A 10708-nucleotide genomic window follows, 5' to 3' on the forward strand; every position below is an offset into this window, starting at 1 on the left:
TTTTGCCCATCTGTAGAAATTTACGGGAATTAAACTGTACAATGCAGGTGGCTGGTTTCAAATATCTGGGAAATTTCTCCATTTTGTTGTGTGTATGATGTTTGCATGCCACTGAATAAAAAGTCACATTTTATTTATACATCTTGCTGTTAATGAACATTTGTGCTGCCTGTCATGAGCATTCTTGACTTGTCTTTTGGCACAAACTTGAATTCATTTCCATTGGGTGTCATGCCTGCAGATTTGCTGAGTCACTGGAAATGTATCTGTTTAACATGTAAGTTCCTGCCAAATGGTTTTCGAAAATAGTACCAATTTACAGCCCCACTAGTCTGATAGCATTTTCCTCCTTTCGCCCCATTGCAAAATCATGCCACTGTCAGTCGTGTTAATGTTGGCCATTCTGGCAGATATCCACAGCGGCATCTCATTGCAGCTTTACTTTGCGTATCACAGGCTGGAAATGAGATCAAGCACCATTTCACATACTTATTGGTCTTTTGTATGTTCTCTTCTGCGAAGTGACTGTTGAAGTCTATTAGACATTTTTTCAATTAGGTTGTCTGATTTCTTATGTATTTATCAGTCTTTATACATTTCAAAATGAGCCACTTGACAATTTTTTTTTTTTTTTTTTTTTTTTTTTGCCTTTTTCGTGACCGGCACTCAGCCAGTGAGTGCACCGGCCATTCCTATATAGGATCCGAACCCGCGGTGGGAGCGTCGCCGCGCTCCCAGCGCCGCACTCTCCCTAGTGCGCCACGGGCTCGGCCCGACAATTTTTTTTTTTATATATATTGCAAATACCTTCTTCCATTCTACAGCTTCATTTTCAGTTTCTTTGGCAAAGAGTTCTTAATAATGTGGTTAAATGTATCAGTCTTCTAATTTACACTTATTGCTTTTTGTGTTCCATAAAAATATTTACCTACTAATAGATCAAAAGCTATTCTACATTATTTGTTAAGCTTTATTATTTTTTCTTTAATATGTATAGCTATAACTAACTTGGAATTGCTATTTGTGTATGGTGTGTGATAAAATTTTATATTTATCTTTAAAAGTAGATATGCAATGTCACAGCATCATTTAATAAAAAATATCCTTTCTCTACTGCTCTCCAGTGACAACAATCAAAATATTAAACAACTTGTATAGCAAAGGTATGGATAAATCGGAATGGCCTCAGCCTGTAAATCGGTAAAGACTTACGGGTGTACAAAAGTTGTTTATCAGCTCAGCTCCACCTCTTCAAGTACTATATATAATTAAATTTATCTTGCTAATATTTTGTCTAGAATTTTTGCATTTAGGGTTGTAAGTAAGAATTTTCATTTTATGTACTTTCCTTTATGAATTGTTGTATCAAGATTGTGAAGCAAAATGAATATAATGTGAATTGGAAAGTGTTCATGCAACCCCCTAGTATTAGAGTTGAACATATTTGTTCCTGAATATTTGGTAGAATTTGCACGGAAGCCAGTGGAAACTAGAACTTGCACAAGTGTATCTTTGCACATGTTGGTATGTGTGTGCAAAGGTTTTGATTACTAATTTAAATGAATGATTATAGACAAATTCAACTTTGCTGATTTTTTACATTGGTCTTACTAGTTTCATTTTTGAAGATATTTCTATATTTTACGTATATTTTAATTCTTTGGGGCAAAGGCATGCATTTGCCCATATTACTATCTTATTTTTTATGATAGTTGCATGATCTGAAGTGATATACTCTTATGTGTTCCAGATACTGGCTATCTGTATGTCACTCTGCTCTGTTTGTTGTTATTTTTACCCCTACCCTCTTGAGATTTTCAGGCTCTCTTCTATTCTAATATATAGGTTGTTTTGGTCCATTTGTGTTGCTATAACAGAAATACCTGAGACTGGGTAATTATAAAGAACAGAGGTTTATTTGTCTTACGATTCTGGAACAGGTGCGTCTGGCACAGGCCTCAGGCTGCTTCTACTCATGGTGGAAGGCGGCAGGCAGCTGGCAGGTACAAGCAGAGCACGTGGCAAGAGGAAGCAAGAGAAGGAAGCGAGAGAGAGAGAGAGAGAGAGAGAGAGAGAAGGTGCCAGTGTCTATTAAACAACCAGCTCTCACAGGAACTAATGGAACTCACTCATTGATCCCCCCTCCACCAGGGAGAGCATGAATCCATTCATGAGGGATCCGCCCCCATGACTCCATCAGTTTCCAACACTGCCACATTGGAGATCAAATTTCCACATGAGTTTTGGAGGGGACAACACATCCAAACTCCATCACAGGTGCTTCAAAAAGTTCATGGAATATAGAAATGAAAGATACTACAAATCTTTCCACAAACTTTTTGAAGTACCTTCATACATACAAGGTTATAAATTTCTCTCTTAAAAAATATTTGGCTGCATACACATTTTGATGTGTTGCCTTTTTCTTATGATTCAGTTTAATTTTCTTTGGCCTAAAACTTATTTGGAGGTATATATTTTAATTTTAGAACTTCTATATTTATTTTGGTTATTTATTTATAATTTAACTAAACTGTGGTCAAAGAAGCTACTGTTTACTGTTTCAATCTTTTCATTTTTTTCAGACTTGTTTTATGAACTGATATATAACATATACTCAAAGATTCCACATGTGATTAAACAAAATGTGTATTTCATATTCGTGAGTTTAGCACTTTATGTTTATTAAAGTTTATTATGTTGCTTAAATTTTATATATTTTGACAATCATAACATGTTAAAACACCATCTACTGACATCTGTTACTGCTGAGAGTCTGCTGCAAATATGTCATTCTTATTATTTGTAAGTAATATTTATTGTCTCTCTCATGGTATTAAAAATTTCTTGGTGATTAATGCTAAGAATCTTCCCTGTATTGTGCCTAGGTGTTGCCAAGTGTCTTACTTATTCTACTCAAGATTTAGTATGATAAAATTGTCTTCAATTTGGGGCATCCATTTGCCCAGTATAAAATTATCAATTAAAATATACTTTTTGCCTCTTTCCATCTTCTTTTCTAATACATATCTAATGTCCTCCTTTTCCCCTCTATTTACTTTTCTCTTAATAACTTTTTCATTTTTAATGTCTTTATTTCTCTGCTTTTTATTTACATGGTTTATCATATGTAACTTGTATGTGGCCAGCTTCTTCTAAAATTCTTTTAAAAAATTTTTTAGTTTCCGTAACTGTATTAATTTACTAGGGCTGCCATAGCAAAGTACCAAAAACTGCGTGTCTTGAACAACAGACAGTTATTGACTCAGTTCTGGAGAATAAAAGTCCAAGGTCAAGGTGGTGGCAGGGCTGTGCTCCTTTAGAAGGTTCTACAGAGGTTTCTATTGAAGGCTTCTCCCCTAGCTTCTATAGTTCCTTGGTTTGTGGAAGCATAACTTCTCCCTGTGTGTTTATCTGTGTGTCCACGTTTCTCCTTTGTATAGGACACCTTTCACATTGGATAAGAGGACCACTCTACTCCCAAGTATACTTCAGTTCTTACCCTTCCAAAACTTTTTTTTAATGAAGCAAGAAAACTGTAAAAATTAAGAACATTTTGCTAATATGTACTGATAATATGGAAAAGGTGTACCTTTCTTCTGACATCAGAGGAAAACCATGGGATACTATCATTGGAATGTTTAAAAGCCTTCGAATCAGAGGGTCAAAAGCATCAATCTTAAGTAAGAAATAGCATAAGTAATAACTCTCATAAGTCATGGAATATTGGAGGAAAACTAATCTTACTAAGTGTAAGGGGAGTTATTAATATACTAATGAAAAAATCTAAATGATATATCTTCTGTCCAATCTAGCAATGACACTGTTTTAAGAAGAATCAATGAGATGTCAAAACATTTTTAAGCTCTCTCTTGCTCTTTCTGCTTCCCTCATCTTGCAATGTGAGACCCCTGGGTCACTGTTGCCACCCCCAGATGGACTTTGGACTTCCCAGCCTCAGAAACTGTCTCCGAATTCAATCTTTTGACGTTCACCAGTGTAATCGAGTATGAGAAGCCAAACAGCAACCTGACTGGGTTCAGTGGTTGCATCGTACATGACAATGGGAAAAAGGCCAGACTGTATAAAGAAAACCTGTTGCTGTGAGAGTGCACCATCAGAAACATGAAAGCCATCATCAGCACTGTCGTCTACACAGGACATGAAACCAAGGCTCTTCTGGACAATAGTGGGCCCCGCTACAAGCACAGCTAGCTCGAGAGGCAGATGAACTGTGACACGCTCTGGTCTGTCCATCTCCTCATTTGTATGTCTCTGTTTCCAGCAGTCGGACACGGATTGTGGATACAGTGATATCAAGAAAAGACATCATTATTTGACATCCCTGAGTCTGACGGCAGCTCTTTTCACCAGTCATAGCTGCAATTTACTCATTTTTGACAATTATAATAGTTCTCCAGGTTTTGATCTCATTATCCTTATACATTTCCATTGAAATTGTTAAAGTATGCCAAGTGTACTTTGTTAACCAGGATGTAGAGCTGCACAATGAAGAAACAGACTCACAGCTGCCGTGCCATACTCTGAACATCACAGAGGACTTAGGACAGATACAATACATCTTCTCAGATAAAACTGGCACTCTCACTGAGAATAAGATGGTTTTCCGAAGATGTCTGTGTCTGGCATAGAATGTTCTCATGATGCAAATGCCCAGCATCTGGCCAAGTACCAGGAGGCAGACTCAGAGGAGGAGGAGGTGGTGCCCAAAGGGGACTCGATGTCCCAGCGTGGCAGTATCAGGAGCCACCAGAATGTCTGGGTCCCACACAGAACCCATAGCATCAAGTCTCCCTGGTGCATGACCAGCCGGGTGGAGGCCGAGAGGGCCAGCATGCAATCCAAGCACATGGCCTTCAGCAGCCCCATGGAGAAAGACATTACACCCGACCCAGAGCTATCTAAGAAGATGAGTGAGTGTGACAGGCGCCCGGCCATGATGAGGCACCAACAGCACCCACTGGTCCACCTCTCTCCAGAGCTGGCTGATGTCTTTGACTTCTTCATCACACTCATCATCTGCAACACAGAAGTGGTCACATCCCCAGATCAGCCCCATGAAGATGATAGAGGACTTCCTCCAGAGGTTTACACCCAGCCACTTGACCTTGGGCTGCAGCAGCATCAGGAGCCTGGCCACCAACAAATCGAGGCCCAGCCTCCTGTCCAGCAGCAGCACAATTCTCAGGCTGGGGGAGAGGCTCGGCTAGCCAGCCCCAGACATCACCAGCAATGGCTACAGTAGCCAGGCAGATGGCCGGGCGCCGGAACTTGACCACGAGCAGGAGCCAGAGCGGGAGCTGTGGTACGAGGCCAAGAGCCTGGATGAGGTGGCACTGGTGTATGCTTTCAGGGCCTACAACTGCACACTTGTGGATAAGCTGCACAACCAGGTGTCGGTGGAGCTGCCCCACCTGGGCAGGCTCACTTTTGAGCTCCTGCACACACTGGGCTTCGACTCCATCTGCAAGAGGCTGTCGGTGAAGATCCAGCACCTGCTCACTGACAAGATCAATGTCTACACCAAGGTGCTGAGTCGGTGGTCATGGACTTCCTGCTGCCCTGCTCCTCAGATGATGCCAGAGGAAGGCTCCAAGAAAAGATCCAAAGCAAAACTCAGAATTACCTCAACCTGTATGTGGTGGAAACCCTCTGCACCTTGTGCATGGCCAAGAAGGTTCTGAGCAAGGAGGAATATGCCTGTTGGTTGCAAAGCCACTTAGAAGCAGAGTCATCCCTGGATGACTGTGAGGACCTCCTCTTCCAGTCTGCTGTTTGGAGATGAATCTGCATCTGTTGAGTGCCACTGGGATTGAAGACCACCTGTAGGATGGAGTCTCCAAAACCATTGCTAAATTGCGCCAAACAGGCCTGCAGATTTGGGTTCTCACCGGTGACAAACAAGAAACAGCCATTAACGTTGCGTATGCCTGCAAACTGCTGGACCACAGCGAGGAAGTCATCATGCTGAACACCGAATCCCGGTGATGGAGCCAATGACGTCAGCATGATCCAAGTAGCAGACGTGGGTGTGGAAATCTCGGCCCAGGAGGGCATTTAGAGAGAGCCAAGGTGAATCATCACCTCCACCTCCTGAAGACTCATCCCTAAGGGCACACTTTACTGTTCCTGAACTCTAGCAACAATACCATCTGAAAAGCTGACTTGGCCGCGGGACTGGTGAAACCTGGTATTGCTATGAAGATGGAATGCAGCCAGCTTGACTCACAGAAAATGCAGTTCTGCATTGTTCATCTATCACTGAGTCAGTCTCGTTGTAAGAGCTGGACATTGCACAGAGTCCACTAAAAATGTGCTTCATTTGGATGTAGTATTACAGTAATTTCCACCATGTGGTTAAGTTTGAGTCACATGTTGGAATGGTGGAGACTTTAGGAACAATTTGTCCAATGTTCTTCCTCTAAAACTCTGGATGTGGACTGCCGTTTATCCATTGGCTAATTCATTTATGGATTCATTCATTCCATCAGTAATGATCTATGGAGCACTCACCTGTGCCAGGACTGTGCAGAGCTCCTTGGTTTTCTGACCTGATGTTAAGACAGCAGTCGGGTGGGGGTCCCGAGCTGCAAGCACACTGGTCTCATATTGGCCCATCCTCAGCACGTCCTTCCCTTTCCTCCTGCCTTCATCTGACAAGTCTCTGTGTTGTTGCTTGTATGTTTTCTCTTCCTCCATGGAATTGAAAACGGAGTCCACGTGTGGCTCACCTCTGCCTCCCCACAGAGCCCAGCACATGGAAGCAACTGAAAAAGCACTTGCTTAGTGAATAAATGAATTAATCCATCCATTATGACTTCTTCTGCCTCACCTCTGTTTTCACTATTTCTGATAGTGAGAACCTGGCTAGGGCAGTGCCTGTCCACCCCATATGCAGAGAAACTCCACAGGAAGAAATACCTTTCATATCAAAGACTCTACAGTTGAGCACATGGCCAGAAAGGGGCCGAGCTGCCCCTGGGATCCGTGGGCATCTGTCATTCGATCCCTGTGGGAGGCAGTTGAAACCACCAAGACATAGGGTGCATGCCCTGAGATGCAGCCTTGCGTGGGTGAAGCTTCCTTATTTACTTAAAGCTGCACATCTTCATTGGGGATGTATTGTGTAAGGTGGTGTGAGGCCTGATACCTCTTCTGACTGTTCTGTCAGGTTCCACAGGTGAGCATGATCTTATGGCTTACATTTCAGTCAGTCCAACAAGTGAAGGGGCACTGTGCCCAGCCATTTGTGAGATAGACTGTAGGACACTATGGCAGCAGGGACCTCAGGCATTGGAGCTGAGCCACTGAGGATGAGTGAAGACTAGCAGGAGCCCTCCAGCTCAGCCAGGGTGGGGAGTGTGTCCCAGGGAGAAAGCTGGAGAAGCAGAGGACAGTCTGCATCTCCCCAGGAGCCCAGTCTTCCCAGGCTCATCTGGTCTGGCATGGTGGCTGTGCAGCCCCTGGAGTCAAGCACTGAGTGGAAACCAGGGATTCAGAGTGATCTCAACATGTACAATTCTGGCCCTCAGGGACTTTCCAGGCAAGCTGGAACCTCTGCGAAGATTACTTTGGCAAAAGGACCAGCATTGTGTTTGGGGGTAGGAAGGGGCAGCAGAAAGCTGGAGAGCCAGGTGGGCTTCCTCGGGAAGGGTGTCCTCTGCAGTGCTCAGGGGGTGGGGGTTCTTGCTCAGACGCAGCCCAGAGGTCTCCCTTGTGGGCCCCTTTTAACTGAGTTTTAGACTGACTCTATTGAGGACAGGGACCATGTGTGATGGTCTCTGTGTCTCTAAGTCTGTGCCTGGCAATAGTGGGGTCTTAATACATGGTTTTCCAGAGAATTAATGATGGGATAAATGGATGAAGAGTTAAAGAACACACAAAGCCTTTTAAACCCTTCTGTTGGCAGAAAGAGAAATAGAGACATTTACCCTGAAATCTTTAACTTTGGGTTTATAAAACTGATGTTTTATAAAGACTTTTCAGTCATGTATAGTGACACTACTCCACTTCAAGCGTACCTCATAAGCATAATTTACTCTTTCCTAGGTGTTATTTGAATACAGGGAAATCAGTTAAAATTTAATGGCAGACTGACATTTTTGTGTAGAATAACCCTCTGAAGATAACTAGAAATTGTTTTCTGCCATTTTGTTTGAATTTTTTTCCAAAGAAATTTGTTTTAAAAAGAAACATTTTTGAAATAAGCCATGTAACTGACCACAGTCCAACAAATTTTTAATATAAGTCATCATCCCTTGTGAAAATGATCAAATGCAAATCAGAAAAAAAATCTGAAATAAAAAATATTGGATGGGGGGCCAGCCCCTGGCTCACTAGGGAGAGTGCGGTGCTGGTAGCACTGAGATGGCGGGTTCAGATCCTATATAGGGATGGCCGGTGCACTCACTGGCTGAGCGTGGTGCGTACAGCACCAAGCCAAGGGTGGCGTTCCCCTTACTGGTCATAAATAAATAAATAAATAAATAAATAAATAAATAAATAAATAAATAAATAAATAAAAGAAAAAAAATATTGGATGGGAACTACAGAAAAAGAATCAGTGAATTTAAAGACAGATTAAGAGTTGTTCAGTTTAAAGTATCCAACTTGAAGCTCACAGAAAAAAAAATTGAAAAGAAATAAGCAGAGAGTCAGCGACTTATAAGGTTAATATCATGAAGCCTAACACATGTACAATTGGAGGCACAAAAGACAGGAGAAAGAATGGGGCAGAAAAAAATACTTGAAAAATAATAGATATAATTTTTACAACTATGATGAAAAAATCAATTCACAGATTCAAGAATCCCAGCAAACTCCAAGCATGAAAAATAAAAAGGAAATACCACTTAGACAGCTCAAACTGATGGAAACTGAAAATGAAGAGAACAAAATTTTCACAAGCCATAAATGAACAATATATTGCATGCAGGAACAGAGTGAGATCTGACTTCTCTTAATAGACAGTTGAAACCAGAAGACAATGTAATGAGATATTTTAAGTGCTGAAGGAAAAATACTCTAAACCTACAACAGAACTTTATTTTTTCACAGGTCTGGAGGCCAAAAGTAAAAGGGTTGGTTCCTGCTGGAAAGTGTGAAGGAGAATATATTCCATGCCTTTCTCCTAGTTTTCGTCAATTTTTGGTGTTTCTTGGCCTTTGGCTGTCCTCCAATCTCTGACATTATCTTCACATCAAATTTTCCTGTGTGTTTTAATCTGTCTCTTACAAGGATATATGTCATGGAATTTAGGGCCCACCTTAAATATACAATTATCTCATATCAAGGTCTTCAACTTGGGTACATCTGTGAAGATCCTATTTCCAAATATGGTCAATAGGTACAAGTGATTAGGATATGAATATATCTTTTTGGAACCACTATATAACACACTGCAGTCTGCCATCTGGCCCCTCAAAACTTATGTCTGTACCATTTGCATCTCAACATCAGCAAGTGTCTCAACTTATTAAAACACTAATTGTAAGTCCAATATCTCATTTAACTATCATCAGCTCAAAAAGTCCTAGATCTCATCTTCTAAGTATTCTAAATCAGGTATCCATGATATTCTGTATATAACCCATCTTAGGTCAGAATCTCTCTCCATCTGTGGACCTGTGAAACTGGAAAACAAATTTTCTGCTTCCAAAATGTAACAGTGTAACAAGCATGGGATAGACATTGCCATTCAAAAATGCAGGAAATAGAAGAAATAAAGAAGTCACTGGTCTCAAGCAAGTTAAAAACCAGCAGGGAAAATTTCATTATATTGCAAGTCCTGAGAATAATTTTCTGTGGCTCAGTGCTCTGCTTACTGGGCCACAGAAGTTCCCTAAGCCCCAGCCTCTGTGCTCACCTCTCTGGCCTCTACCTCTTACCTTCAGTTCTACCCTCAGAATTACTCTTCCTTTTCCTTGACAGTTCACATATGTTTACAGTTTAGTAACTCTATCACTCCACTTCCTGCCTGCAAAATTCTAGATATCCAACAATCTTTTTATATTTCATCCCATCTCTGTCTCTTTCACTCTAGGCTCGTGGTATTTTTGGTGACATAACATTGTCAAAACCCTTGTGGATCTACTGTGTATGTCAAGGGGATCCACACCATTAGAGAAAAGCATTATCCACGGATGTTTCCTGGATAACCCCATCTCCAGTCCTGGCTCCTACTAAAATTATTGTTTGAATTCATGACTCAACATCTGATCTCTTCAACAAAAATAAGCCCAGCATCATCCTTGGTCTTGTCTCCAGCGCATAGCTTCTCAACAATAAATATCCTAATCTTAGCACCATTGGCAATCTGGATGGACTGAGAATTTCTAAAATTATCAAATCTTGGCTCCTTTTTGCTTGACACATCTTTCCTCGATCTTTCTTTTTGTCTCTCACATTTTAATATGGAATGAGAAACCAGGCTATACCATCAACATTTTGCTTGGAAATCTCAGCTAAATATCCAGCTTCATCACTGACAAGTTCTACTTTCCACCCAAGAATAGAACATATTTCAGCCAAATTTCTCCATTTTTATAACAAGGATTGCCTTTCTACCAGTTCCAGTAACATACTCCTCAGAGAGGAACAGAAGACCTCAGAAGCAATTTTGATATTTATATCTCTACCAACATTGTTTTCATGACAATACATGTATCATCTAAGAAAACAGAAGCTT

At 41.1% G+C, this 10708-nt stretch overlaps 1 pseudogene; it reads left to right on the forward strand.

Moving 5' to 3' along the window:
- Positions 1-1179: 1179 nt before the first annotated feature.
- LOC134370825 (phospholipid-transporting ATPase VA-like) lies at positions 1180-6009 on the forward strand (annotated as a pseudogene).
- The last annotated feature ends 4699 nt before the right edge of the window (positions 6010-10708 follow it).

Source organism: Cynocephalus volans, chromosome 2, assembly GCF_027409185.1.
Source record: "Cynocephalus volans isolate mCynVol1 chromosome 2, mCynVol1.pri, whole genome shotgun sequence".
Taxonomy (NCBI): domain Eukaryota; kingdom Metazoa; phylum Chordata; class Mammalia; order Dermoptera; family Cynocephalidae; genus Cynocephalus; species Cynocephalus volans.